Below are 15,356 nucleotides of genomic sequence, written 5' to 3' on the forward strand. Positions count from 1 at the left end.
AAATGTGAGGACAGGACTGACACCTGAAATGCCATACTTATCAGTGGAAGTGATAAAATTAGAACAAGATCTACTATCAATTCAAGTTCCTGGATCTGTAGCCCTGAGTGCACCATTCAGGAAATCTATCTTTTCTATTAGAAGAAGAGAGATGACTTCAAGGCATTTGTCAGCAAAACTCCAAAACTACTGGCTTTACACAAATAGCTGCACCCCAGGGAGAGGGTGCTCCTGGAGACAAGTGACTAAATTGGCATGAAAAGCCAAGTTTCTTGATAGAATGTAGATCTTAGTTTTATGATTAATTGCATATTTATCAGGGTAATTAGTGAAAGTGAAGTAAAAATAGAATATATATATATTTCTATCCATCCATCCATCTTACATGAAAAAAGAAGAGAAAAATTAAAAACAAAATGAGAAGGGATGGAGAAGAAAATGGCGGCTGAATAGACGGACATGTTCCCAGTCTGCTCCTGGAGCAGAAAGAAAGAACAGGTGATGGTCGCATGGGCAGTGTTTGGTAGCAAGCTAAGGGACAGCTGAACCCCAGGAGAAGGTGGGGGAGTTCTGGATGGGGTTCCCCTGACAGGACAGCCCTAACGGCAGCCAGGTCCCTTCCCGGAGCTACAGGCTTGGACAGGGAAATCTCGCCATTTTGAAAGGAAAAGTGAATCTTGTCAGAGGCCTGAAAATCAACAACTGCGGCGACCACCGCCGAACAGCTGTGAGCCCCAAAACACCGGTCCCAGGTGGCAGGAACGTTTGGACTCAAAAGAGCTCTTCACTCCACCACAAAAAGGTCAGATTTCGCCAGGGGAAGGGGTGAGGTCTATAGTCCTGCAGGAGAGAAAAACGCGAGTGCACAGTGGGAGCTGGAGGACCAGGGAGGTCTGTGCTTAGAGAGGTCCGCAGCTCTTGGGGCCAGTGTGATCCATGATTGTGGAAGGGGTGCTAAGAGGGGAGATTTCTTAAGAGCAACCCGTTTTGATCTGTTGTGGAGGGATAGCCTGGGAGTTTCAGGGGTGTGCAGTCCACTTGAACTTCCCCGTCAGCCTCCGCAAACCGGTATTGGGTGCCACAGAGAAAAAAGGGCTAGAGAGGCATTAGAGTCCTGGAAGTCAACCTAGAAACATTGCCACCCAGAGGCTGAATTACAAATTGAGGAAAATAAAAAATAAAAAGTACCAGAAATTAAGACACCACCTGCTTAAAAATCAGGACTGTATTGCAACACTGAGGAGCAGTGAAACACAGGGAACTGCAATACTGTCTGGACTGGGAAACAGGCGTGCCAAACAGAACAAAAGAGGAAGTGAATGACCTTCATTACTGGACATTTTTTTATTATTTTTTTTTTTAATTTTTTTTTAATTTTCATTTTTTGCATCATTTACTTAAGAAACTATTTTTTTTCTTTTTTCCTCACTTAATTTTACCTTTTTAATTATTACATTTTTATTTGCAATCAGCATTATTACTACTACTAGTTTACCTTTTTTTATTTATTTTTATTTATTTGTTATTACTTTTTTTAAAGTGCCATTTTATTTTCTCTTCATTTTTTTTTTAGTTCTGGATTAATGTTCTACAGTCTATTTTAATCTTCCCTTCACCATCGTTGTATTCCATCTTTATGCCATCACTCTCCTCCTAACCTTTCCCCTTTTGGTGTCCTGTTTATCTTAACCCTTTCCTGCTTTAGATTTTTCCTATTCTTTCTGTTTACCCCCTGCTAAAATTTCACCCTACTTATATATGTAATTTCCAATCCCCTGCTCCAATTCCATACACACCTCTCTCTTTGCTGTATTAACTATCAGAAAAAAACCCCAAAACACTGTTTTTCTAACTGCCCTTTTGTTGTTGTTCGCTTGAATGTTGATTATATCGAATTTTTATGCTTTTTTTGTGAGATTGTTTTGCTTATTCTTTTTTGTTTGTTTGTTTTTGTCTGCTGTGTTTTTGTTTGTTTTTTACTACTGTTTTCCCTTGCCTCCCTTGATATTAGTTGGTGTTATAGGTTGTATTAATCTCCAGGTACTTGTTGCTGGCATTTGCTGTGATTAGTGGTTGTTCTATTGGATTTTTCTCCCCATATATATAGTTTGTTCCTCTTTTCTCTTAGTCTCGTTCTAGTCTCTCTTATCTTTCCCCTTTTCCCAATTTCATTTTGACACCCCCCCTTTTTTTTTCTTTTCTTTCTTTCTTTTTACTCATCTTTCTCTCCTATCCCCTAATTTGCCTTTCTCTGGTGGTCACCTTTATTGAAGGTTATCAATATCATAAATACATCACTGTTCAGTGCCTTGTCTGTTGTACCTGGTTGTGTTGTATTTTGTGCCTTTAAATCAATGCAGAAGAGAGAGAACTACATAACCAGACATCCAGAGAAGAGAGACCATGGGGAGACAAAGAAACAGCCCGCATAGGAAAGAAAAGCAGGCATCACCAGAAAAAGAAGTAAACGAATTAGAGGCCAGCAACCTATCAGAGAAAGAATTCAGAGAAATGGTCATAAGGTGGCTGAAAAGAATGGAAGACAAATTCGACAATATGAGTAAGAACCAAGAGGAAATGAAGAAGAACCAAGAAGAAATGAAAAATTACATCGCTGCTGTAAATAACTCAATACAACCCATCAAGAGTAGACTAGAAGAAGCAGAGGACCGCATCAGTGAACTAGAAGACAAGATAGAAAAAAATACCAAAATAGAGCAGCTTCTAGAAAACAAAAATTAAAAAGCAGGAGGAGAGCCTAAGGGAACTTTGGGACAACACAAAACAAAACAACATTTGCATAATAGGGGTTCCAGAAGGACAGGAAACTGAGCAAGGAATAGAAAACCTGTTTGAAGAAATAATGACAGAAAACTTTTCAGATATAGGGAAGAAAAAACCCACACAAATCCAAGAAGCTCACAGAGTCCCAAGCAAAATGAATTCCAAAAGACCAACGCCAAGGCACATTATAATTAAATTGCAAACACCAACAACAAAGTAAGAATCTTAAAAGCGGCCAGACAGAGACAGAAAGTTACATACAAAGGAACCCCCACCAGACTAGCAACTGATTTCTCAACAGAAACTCATCAGGCCAGAAGGGAATGGAATGAAATATACAAAGTCATGCAAAGGAAGGGTCTCAATCCAAGAATACTGTACCCAGCAAGGCTATCAATCAAAACTGAAGGTGAAATCAGGAGCTTCACAGACAAAAAAGGACTAAGGGAATTTATCACCACGAAACCAGCAATGCAAGAAATGCTAAAGGGTCTGCTGTAAAAAAAAAAAAAAAAAAGAAGAAGAAAAAAAAGAAAAAGAAAAAAAGAAAGAAATAGGAAGCAAAAAAGTAACACAGGGTATAGAATAAAAATGGCCACAAATAAGTACCTATCAATAATAACATTAAATGTAAATGGATTAAATGCCCCAATCAAAAGACATAGGGTAACAGAGTAGATAAAAAAACAAGACACATATATCTGCTGTCTTTAAGAAACCCACCTCAGAAAAGAAGACGCACACAGACTGAGGGTGAAGGGATGAAAAAAGCTTTTTCAGGCGAATGGAAATGGAAAAAAAAAAGCTGGGATAGCAATATTATATCTGATAAATTAGATCTAAAAAAGAAAAACATAACAAGAGACAAGGAAGGCCACTTCATAATACTAAAGGGAGCAATTCAACAGTAAGAAATAACTCTGGTAAACATATACTCACCCAATACAGGAGCACCCAAATACATAACAAAAACTCCTGGAGGATATCAAGGGAAAGATTAACAGCAATACAATCATAGTAGGAGACATTAATAGCCCACTATAACCATTGGACAAATACTCTAAACAAAAAATCAGCAAAGAAACATCAATCCTAAATGACTCACTAGACCAGATGGAATGAATTGACATCTTCCGAACATTTCACTCCAAAGCCACAGAATATACATTCTTCTCAAGTGCATATGGGTCATTTTCAAAGATAGACCATATGTTGGGACATAGGCAAAGTCTCTCCAGATTCAAGAAGATAGAAATCATATCAAGCATCTTCTCAGATCACAGTGGCATAAAACTGGAAATCAACTACAATAAAAACAATCCAAAGAAATCAAACACATGGAGACTAAACAGCATGCTATTAAACAATGACTGGGTTACCAGAGAGATCAAGAAAAAAATTTTAAAAATCATGGCAACAAATGACAATGAAAACACAACAATCCAAAATCTATGGGACACAGCGAAAGCAGTCTTGAAAGGGAAGTTCATAGCTCTACAAGCCTACTGTAAAAAAACAAGAAACAATGGTAATGAATTACCTAACCCTACAACTCAAAGAATTAGAAAGAGAGCAACAAGAAAAGCCCAGTGTAAGCAGAAGGAAGGAAATAATAAAGATTAGAGTAGAGATAAACGACATAGAGACCAAAGAAACAATACAAAAGATCAACAAAACCAAGAGCTGGTTCTTTGAAAGGATAAACAAGATTGATGAACCTCTAGCCAGGCTCACCAAGAAGCAAAGAGAGAGGATCCAAATAAACAAAATAAAAAATGAAAGAGGTGAAATAACAACAGACCCCGCTGAGATACAAAGGATTGTTACAAAATACTACCAACAACTCTATTCCAACAAACAGGACAAACTTGAGGAAATGGACATATTCCTAGAAAAATATAACCTTCCAAAACTCAATCAGGGAGAATCTAAACAGCTCAATAGGCCAGTAACTATGGAAGAAATTGAAGCAGTCATCAAAAAACTTCCGGCAAACAAAAACCTGGGGCAAGACGGCTTCACAGGGGAGTTTTACCAAACATTCAAGGAAGAACTGAAACCTATCCTCCTCAGACTATTCCAAAAAATTCAAGAGGATGGAACAGTTTCAAGCTTCTTCTATGAAGCCAGCATCACCCTAACACCAAAACGAGATAAAGACAACACAATGAAAGAGAATTACAGGCCAATATCCCTCATGAACATAGATGCCAAAATCCTCAACAAAATTCTAGCAAATCGGCTCCAGCAGTACATCAGAAAGATCATACACCATGACCAAGTAGGATTTATCCCAGGAATGCAAGGATGGTACAATATCCGCAAATCAATAAACGTGATACATCACATAAACAAATTGAGAGATAAAAATCACATAGTCATATCAATTGATGCAGAAAAAGAATTTGACAAAATCCAACACCCTTTCTTGATAAAAACTCTCAACAAGGTGGGAATAGAAGGATCATACCTCAACATAATAAAATCCATATATGATAAACCCACAGCAAACATCATACTCAATGGGCAAAAACTAAAACCATTTCCCCTAAGAACAGGAATAAGACAGGGATGCCCACTCTCACCACTCCTGTTCAACATAGTACTGGAAGTATTAGCCATTGAAATTAGACAAGAAGAAGAAATAAAAGGCATCCAAATTGGAAAAGAAGAAGTAAAGCTGTCCTTATTTGCAGATGACATGATATTGTACAAAAAACCCCGAAAGACTCCATAAAAACCTAATAGACTAAATCAATGAATTCGGCAATGTAGCAGGATACAAAATTAATTTCAAGAAATCTATGGCCTTTCTATACACCAATAGTGAACTTACAGAAAGAGAGACTAAAAAAGCAATCCCATTTACCATCACATCAAAAAAATTAAGATACCTAGGAATAAACTTAACTAAGGAGGTAAAAGACCTATATGCGGAAAACTACAGGACACTGAAAAAAGAGATAGAGGAAGACATAAACAGATGGAAGAACATACCATGATCATGGATTGGTAGAATCAACATCATTAAAATGTCCATACTACCCAAAGCAATCTATAGATTCAATGCACTCCCCATTAATATACCAACAGATATTTCACAGACCTAGAAAGAACTCTTCAAACATTCATCTGGAATAAAAAAAGACCCCGAATAACCACAGCAATCCTGAGAAAGAAGAATAAAGTAGGAGGGATCTCAATACCAGATTTCAAGCTTAATTACAAAGCCACGGTTCTCAAAACAGCATGGTACTGGCACAAGAACAGACATATAGATCAATGGAATAGAATAGAGAATCCAGATATCAACCCAAACCACTATGCTCAATTAATATTTGCCAAAGGAGGCACAAACATACAATGTAGTCAAGAGAGTCTCTTCAATAAATGGTGTTGGGAAAATTGGACAGATACATGCAAAAAAATGAAACTAGATCACCAACTTACACCATACACAAAAATAAACTCAAAATGAATACAGGACTTAAACATAAGATGGGAAACCATAAAAATACTAGAGGAATCCACAGGCAGCAAAATCTCAGACATATGCCAAAAGAACTTCTTCACTGATACTGCCCCTAGGGCAATGGAAGCTAAAGAGAAAATAAACAAATGGGACTACATCAAAATAAAAAGCTTTTTTACAGCAAAAGAAACTATCAACAAAACAACAAGAAATCCCACTGTATGGGAGAACATATTTGCCAATGTTATCACTGATAAAGGTTTAATCTCCAACATCTAAAGGCAGCATATAAAACTGAATAAAAGGAAGATAAATGATCCAATTAAAAAATGGGCAACGGATCTAAATAGAATCTTTTCAAAAGAAGACAGAAGGAAGGCCAAGAGACACATGAAAACATGCTCAAAGTCACTAATTATCCGAGAGATGCAAATCAAAACAACAATGCAGTACCATCTCACACCTGTCAGAATGGCTATCATCAACAAATCAACAAAGGACAAGTGTTGGCGAGGATGTGGAGAAAAAGGAACCCTTGTGCACTGCTGGTGGGAATGCAGACTGGTGCAGCCACTGTGGAGAGCAGTATGGAGTTTCCTCAAAAAACTCAAAATGGAACTCCCATTTGACCCAGTAATCCCACTCCTAGGAATATATCCTAAGAAACTGGAAACACCAATAAGAAAGGATATATGCAGCCCTACGTTCATAGCAGCACAATTTACAATATCTAAGACTTGGAAACAGCCTAGGTGCCCGTCAGCAGATGACTAGATCAGAAAACTATGGTACATCTCCACAACGGAATACTATGCTGCCATAAAAAAGAAGGAATTCTTACCATTTGCAGCAACCTGGATGGAATTGGAGAACCTTATGCTAAGTGAAATAAGCCAGTCAATGAAAGAAAAATACCACATGATCTCACTCATTTATGGATAATAAAGAAAATTATAACCTGTTGAACAAAAAGATAGATACAGAGACAGTAAAGCATCAAACAGAATGTCAAATTACAGCGGGAAGGTTAGGGAGAGGTGGGAGAGATAAGAGATCAACCGAAGGACTTGTATGCATACATATAAGCATAACCAATGGACACAAAACTCTGGGGGGTGAGGGCATGTATGGGAGTGGGGTGGGGGGGACAATGGTAAGATATGTACAAATATAATACCTTAATAAAAAAAGATTTTAAAAAATGAGAAGGGATGAGGGAGGGATAAATGGGAAAGAGGATATGAATACAGCATGATGATAATTAAGGGTGGGTGGAATAGGTAGACATTGAAATATGATAGGTAAAATGAGAAAAAATATTTTTTTTGTTAATATGAAAGCAATAAATTATATGAAATTAACATGCTAGTGTAGGTCAAATTTCCCTTACCCTCTGTCAAGGGCACTTGGATCTTTTAGAAAATTTGACCATATCTTCCAGCACATAACAAGTAGAACTCGAAGAGATGCATGTACATTGAAAAGATTTCCTATAAATTGATACTTTTAAAAACATTGTAAACAATGGGTGATGTTTGCAGTGATGTGTTTTTAAATTGCTAATTTGTTTTGCTCTTGCAGTTTAGACGTCTCCATTTAACTTTAATTATATAATTGGTTAATCAACAATAAATTGGAATAAAAGAATACAGTTGTTGACTTCTATACTTTGTTTTGTACAAGTGATTAAAAGTTCCCAAAGGAGCCCAGCTGGTGTGGCTCAGTGGTTGAGTGTCGACCTATGGTTCAATCCCCAGTCAGGGCACGTACCCAGGTTTCTGGCTTGATCTCCAGTGAGGGGTGTGCGGAGGGGCGGCAGCCAATCCATGATTCCCTCTCGTCATTGTCATTTCTCTCTCTCTCCCTCTCTCTTCTTCTCTGAAATCAATACAAATATATATTTTAAAAAGTTCCCAAAAGATATTTCCTCCCCCTCTCATCTCCATGCTCTCCAAGTCCATCAAAATGCCAACAATTTGGATACACTGAAAGCAAGTCAAACTGTGATGCAGAAAAAAAGCTTTCCGGGCACAGGCACTTTAAGGCATCCTGCCTATGTTATAGGAGCCATTCTAAACTGCTCATAAGGGCCACTCTCCCCGCCCACCTCAGGTCGTAGGGCTGAGCCTACACTTTTTCTACTGGGGCTATCAAATTTACCTAACAAAGGAAAGGGGGACACTGAAACACTTTGTGGCCCACCCTTAAAGCCCTCCTTCATTTTATAAGTCTATCCCTGAACTCCCACCCCCATGTACTCAGATGCACACAACATGTAAGCACCTTCATATCTTCTTACTGTTCCTCATGACAGGCATCTTGTGATGCTAGGAGGATTATTATTTGGGAACAGTGGACCAATAGTTTACCTTTTGGTAAAATGGTATGTGGGTCATGCAGAATCTGTGGCCAGGCTAGATTGGAGTAAAAGAAAGCCTCATTTTCTCCATCCACTCATTAACCTTAAGTTAAATTTACCTAGATAATCCCACTCTGGGTTTGCTTTGTGACAGGCATCCAAAAGTCTGATCATGCAGGACTTTATGCCTATGGCTCATGATGCCTTACAGCTAATAATGGGTGTCTTGATCAAATAAGTTTTAGCTTGGTTCATCACTTGTGTTTGATTTATTCAATTTCACAATCCAGAAAATACCCTCCTTTATAGCTTCTGGAAGTGACTTAGTGCCCCAATCTGAGCCCTTAATTATTGAAATGCTTGACAAAGAATAAGTTGAAACTCAAACTCTGTGGGTGGGCCCGGGCTTCCTTTTCCACTGTTAAAGGAAGGTACTTCCCACATCCAAAGTTCAAACTCCCACCAGATCTTTATGTTGAAACCTAATCTGTCTGGTTGGTCCTCCTCACTGTCCCTGAACACTAATTGCCTAGTCCCACCTTAGTTCCTTATTTGTCTGCTCCACATATCCTCTCCACTGCAGAAGAGGATATTGGCTTAGACTTACTGAGGAGTGGAGAGGGGTGCTAAAACATATTAGCAACTTTTGAATGCACCAAATAAACTGATCTGACAGTTCTTAGATGGCTTACCACAGCATTGAAGTACAGAGAGGGGGAGTGAATCACAATGCTTATCACTCTCTTGAGAGTGTAAGAAAATTATTAGAATTCCTGGTAGTTCCTATTTACCAGTGAGAATCACTATCCTACAACATAAAACTGGGGGAAAATTGTTTGCTAGTATATGTTTAAGTAACAACTTTCTGCTGGGGGAGGGGGCGGGGGCAGTTCATAGCATTTACTTATTCAGTGATGTAAATTCTCTAACCATGGCTAATTTTAAGCTACCAACATGATATTACTGAATGCTGGGTTGAGATGAGACATTAATCTCTCCTGAGCCAGTGCTAGCCAGCTCTAGCATATCACTAGGAAGAGGCCACATTTGCTCTGTGCTTCTCTTGTTTGGACTATAAGGCAGATTTAGTTTTAAAAAATCATATCATCCTACTCTGGACTCAGTTATAAAAAGAGGCTCCCCAGACCACCCTGTGCATGTACATGGCCCTTGTTGCCTCACCTCCTTTGAGTTCCATCTTCTTGAAGCTTTTCTAGTACTCCTCTGGTCCCCATTACAGCTTTTGTAAAATAATTGCTCTTTTCTTCTGTCAATGCTGAGAGTCTTTGGAGCTCAGAAACCCTGTCTTACAAATCACATTAGTCCTGCCTCTACACTCCACCACATCACCTACTCCAATGTGTATAGTATATACTTAATAAACCCTATGTCTAACAGTTGTCTTACAATCCATAAAAGTTGATTCTGAAGCTTTCACAGGGGGAACCTAGCCAACATGCTCAAGGTAGGAGTGTGAAAAGGGGTGTGATTCAGGAATATTTTCTAGTATCACTGCTTTCCAGGGCAGTGAGAATGAGAGCTCCCAAACCAGCACCCTCCTATCCATCCCACTAGTTTGAGGGAATGGAGAGTTAGAGGGGACCTGGCCACTAGGAATAAGACAGGTCATTCTCAAAGCATTTCCTGAAAGATGAGTTGTTTAATATTAGCCAACTTTCAGACAAGGAGAGAATACCAGGCTCTTCTTGGAGAGAGAGAGAGAGAGAGAGAGAGAGAGAGAGAGAGAGAGAGAGAGAATAAGATTCAGAGTCACAGAGTCACAAACTTGCTGGACTATTGATTTATTCATGGGGAAAGGCCAGCAGAACCAACATAAAGAACTCCATCTCAGTTATGTCACAGTCTCAGACCCTGTTTTATAATAGTGGGCCACTCAATTTTTCCTGGAGAGGTTGGTCAGAAATTGTTTCTCCACCTGCAGGCAGGCTGCAAGGTTTAAGACCCATAGAGGTAGCCTAGAGATAGAACTTCTAGCATCTCAATTGCCAGCCATAGTTTGAATGAGGGGCTTCTATGAAGCCTGAATAACAAATCCCTTTAAGATTCCATAGTGACCCAAAAGTTCAGTGTGTGTGGTGTTCTCACCTACACAGTCCCAGGACCTTTTTAAGGCATCCATGGCCAATTAGAGGGGATTCTGGGCTGTAGATTCAGGATGTTGTTTCAAGAACAAAAGCCTCAGCCCAAGGACTTTCAGAGAGCAGGGTAATACTATCATTGCCTTTTTTCTACATTAATAACAATGCATTTGATTAGTGCTTTTCTATTTTACTATTTTCACATCTTTTTAAATTTTTTTAAATATTTATTTTTATCATTACAAGCATCCAATGCAGAGACAGCATAGGGTAGTGGTTAAGGAAATGGGACTGCATTTCACAATATATACAAATATTAAATCATTATATTGTACCCCTGAAAGAAACATTATGTAAAATATAATGTTATGTGTCCATTATATCTCAGTTTTTATAAAAAGAATGAAAGGGCTAAGAAGTTGTTCAATTAGGAAGTTGTTCAGTTACTTAGCATAAAAAGTTTCAGAAATATATTCTGTATAAGACCTATTCAGATATAAAGTAAAATCAATAAAGTGGTTTAAGTAAAAATAAAACTTAAGACTGTATATACAAACTGTCTGTATGTGAATCCTAGCTCTGTGAATCCTAGCTTTGCCTCTTGCTGGCTGTGTAGCCATCAGGCAATTTGCTTGATGGCTTTATGTTTCACTTTCTTCATCTGTAAAATGTGACTGAAAATGACAGCTATCTCATATTGTTATGGGAACACAATGAGTTAGTATTTATGGTGTCTGGTACTATCATAATGTTTATTATATAAAAGTTTGAAAATCAGCATGCATATTTTATTCCTGACTATCACTACTGTGTTCAACCATGAATCCATGCCTCTGGACCTATTTCATTTGTCACTTTATTTTCTTCATTAGATTTCACATATAAGTGAGATCATGTGATATTTGTCTTTCTCTGATTGGGTTATTTCACTCAGCATAATAGTCTGTGTCCATCCATGCTGTTGCAAAGAGTAAGAGATCCTTTTTTTTTTTTTTTTACAGCCACATAGCATGCCATTGTGTAACTTTTCAAGCTATACTATGAAGCCATTGTAATCAAAACAATCTGGTACTGGTACAAGAACAGGCATATAGATAAATGGAACAGAACAGAGATGCTAGAAATTGACCCACACCATTATGGACAATTAATTTTGACAATGGAGGCAAAAGCATACAAAGGAGTAAAGACAGTGTCTTCAATAAATGGTATTGGGAAAATTGGACAGATACATGCAAAAAAATGAAACTAGACCACCAAATTTCACCATACACAAGAATAAATTTGTTGAATATCTTATTCACTCATTATCATTTCAAAAATTCTTTCATGGTCAACTAAATTTGTGAACAATTGTCTATATCACTGGTGGTAGTAGCAGCAGCTACTAATTATTAAGCACCAATCATGTACCCAGCTTAGTATGCCATAAGTTTTACTTGCACTATCCCATCGAAGCCTTTTGAAATAGCTTTTGTTGTTTTCTTTATTTTATAGATAGGGAACTGAGACTCAGAGAGTTTAACTCACTTGGGGTCACTCAACTATTGAATAATGGAACCTGAACTGAAATCCAAATTTATATGTCTCTAGAGCCTGAGTTTTTTATTCTAAGCTGGAATTTAAAGGCTGTCCATGTTATTTAACTCTCCCTGAGCTTCAGTTTCCTCATCTGTAAAACTGAGGGAAGTAACACACCTTGTAGGGTTGCTATGAAAATTAGAAATAGTAGATGCCCAGGGATCAGAGGCACATAGCACGCATTTAAACCTACAAACCATGGAGGCAATGTTTGTGCATTGTGGTACATTAAATGAGCAGAGGAAGATCTGAGATTCCTTTAAAGGCATTTGGGAGCTGCAGAGGAAGAATCTACAGCTTTGGCAGTCTTAAGAGTTGGCTTTCTCCCCTCCAGAATACTGTGACCTAGTGAAACTCTGAGGAACAGGTGAGGTGGCAGGGGCCTGAATTTGGCTCCAACCACCTCTGCAGGGAGACAGGAGAGAGACTGAGAGCTGGAAGGTGCATAGAAATCGTGGCTGTCCTAGGACTGAAGGTGTCAGGCAGAGTTAGTGTAGGTGAACTCCCAGAGCTTGGTGGTGGGAGGGGGGAGGTTGGAGCTGGCCAGCGAGCTAGCAGGGTAGAGAGGGAGGCGGGGCGTGGAGCCCAAGAGGCTGTCCTTAGCTCTTCCCACGCTGGGCAGTTTGCTGCATCTGGAGAAGCTCACTGGAGAATCTCCAACATCGGAGCCGGCCTTCAACTACCGTAAGTACCTGAAAATGAACGCATAGTCCAGTGACTGAAGATTAAATACTGGCTCCTAAAGAAAACTCTGAAATAGTCTCCCGCTGTAATTATTTGCCCTTAAATCAAACTGCTCTCTAGTATGTTCCCCACCCTCTTTATCTTCTCCTTTTGTCTTCCCTCCTCATCCCAGCCTTGCCTTGCTGAGAATCTCTGGACACTGTAGATATCTTCCCTTTATCTTTTCAGTCTTCCCTCTAAACCTTTAGCACAGCATGTACCCGACACCCTGCCGAGCCCTAAAAACTATGCAGGCGTGGGGGTGGAGGCTTTAGACATTTCTAGTTTTGGGTATGCTCAAAAGCACTGCAGATGTGCTTAAGGGTGGGGAAAGTGCTTGGGGTGGGGTAAAAGAGGAAGATAAAAAGGCTAGATTGCTTAAGTTGGGGGTGGAGGTGTGTGAAAAGGCCAAAATGGGCGTGGCCAATTAACCTGAAACTTGCAGCTACTGTCCGTTTCCTAGGCATAAAATGCATCATTTTGGCTAAATGTAAATGGTATTGTTTTCTTAGTGATTGGGGAGGAGTCAGCCATGCTGAGCATACCAGTTTCCCTGATTGCATTCAAGCCCTCAGGAGGCAAAACTCTGGTTTAGGGATCCAAGTGACAAGGATGAAACCTCAGATGGTATTCATAGGCAGAATCTCAGGTTGAACCTTTCCTTTGGTAGTAGAACCTGGCTTCCCCAATAAATCCTGGCCCAAAGCCTCAGGGCAACAAAACAACAGGGTGGCACCCAAACCTGGGCTTGGCCCTGACCCTAAAAGGAATAGAGGAAAGAGCTTGAAATGGAAAGAGCATTCTTAGGCTTCTACACCAGGTTGATGTACCCTTTGGGAAGAAGAAAAATAAACTTCCTTTTAAAGAAATGTTCACTACGTGCCTGGCACTGTACATATCTTATCTCAGATCCAACACAATAACGCTCAGGTAGATTTTATTCCCCTACTTCACAGATAAGGAAAGTTCAGAGAGGGTGATTTGAGCATCCTTCAATGCAAGGAAAGAAATGCAAAAGGAAACTATGCCTTCTTGGATCTCTGACTGTCCACCTGTTTCCTACAGCCCAGATGTTTGAAAACGAATCCCCCTTTTCCTGTTATTCCATTCACCCAGTGTTAGCACTGGAGCAAGTTAGAAGCAGTGGTACTAGGATCGATTTGGGAAGGAAAATCAGCCCCTTTCTGTTCTGGGAGTTGCCTTTACCCCACTCTACCAAGAAAGGATTAAACACCTGGGGTCAGCCAGGACTTCAGACTCTGAATATAGGGTTGGTGGAGGAGATTAACCTAAGTTTGTGTGGTGGGGATACACCTCCTCTTGGCAAAAAGGATACTCTGGATGGGGTGCAGGGAGGCAGGAAAGTATAGGGGTCTACATTATGTACATTCAGGGTCAGTGGTCAATAGTGATTTTCAGAAAATGAGAAGGATTCCCTGAACTCAAATCTTTGCCATATTCCCTGAAATTCAAACAATTCCTTTTTTTCTTTAGAGACATGAACAAAAAGGCTTAAAAATTACAGGCAGCCAATAAATCATTTGCACATTATATTAATTAGCTCAAGCAGCTTGATTCCCCAACACCTACTAGATTTGGGAGTTTTGAGTTTTGGAGGTAAGAGATAAGAATGAGAATAATATTGTATCTGAAGCACTCAACAAAAGGGAAGGCATGGAAGGGATGAAATAGGAGGGGTATGGGAAGGTGAGAATAGGGGAAAGGGCTGCCTCTGGGAGATTAAATGCTGGTTTTAGAGTATAAGTATTGGAGTTCAACATGAATTAGAATTTCAGCTCTGATATTTAATATATATATATATATATATTTTTTTTTTTTACTTTAGGCAAATTATATATCCTCACTAAGCCTCTGTCTATTTGCCAGAAAAATGGGGATGGCAGAAACTCCTCCTTTGCTATGTTGTTGGAGGACTTAAGTAATATATATATATATTGTGCACCGGGCTCCTCTAGTATATATAGCCCTTTCATTCTATATATATATAGAATGGGTATCAGGACTCACTTCCCTATTGATATCCTACCCTAGATATATATATATATATATATATATATATATATATATATATATATATATATATATCCTATCTAATAAAAGAGTAATATGTAGGTTTAAATGCGTGCTATGTGCCTCTGATCCCTGGGCATCTACTATTTCTAATTTTCATAGCAACCCTACAAGGTGTGTTACTTCCCTCAGTTTTACAGATGAGGAAACTGAAGCTCAGGGAGAGTTAAATAACATGGACAGCCTTTAAATTCCAGCTTAGAATAAAAAACTCAGGCTCTAGAGACATATAAATTTGGATTTCAGT

This window comes from Cnephaeus nilssonii, assembly GCF_951640355.1.
Source record: "Cnephaeus nilssonii genome assembly, chromosome: X".
Taxonomy (NCBI): Eukaryota; Metazoa; Chordata; class Mammalia; order Chiroptera; family Vespertilionidae; genus Cnephaeus; species Cnephaeus nilssonii.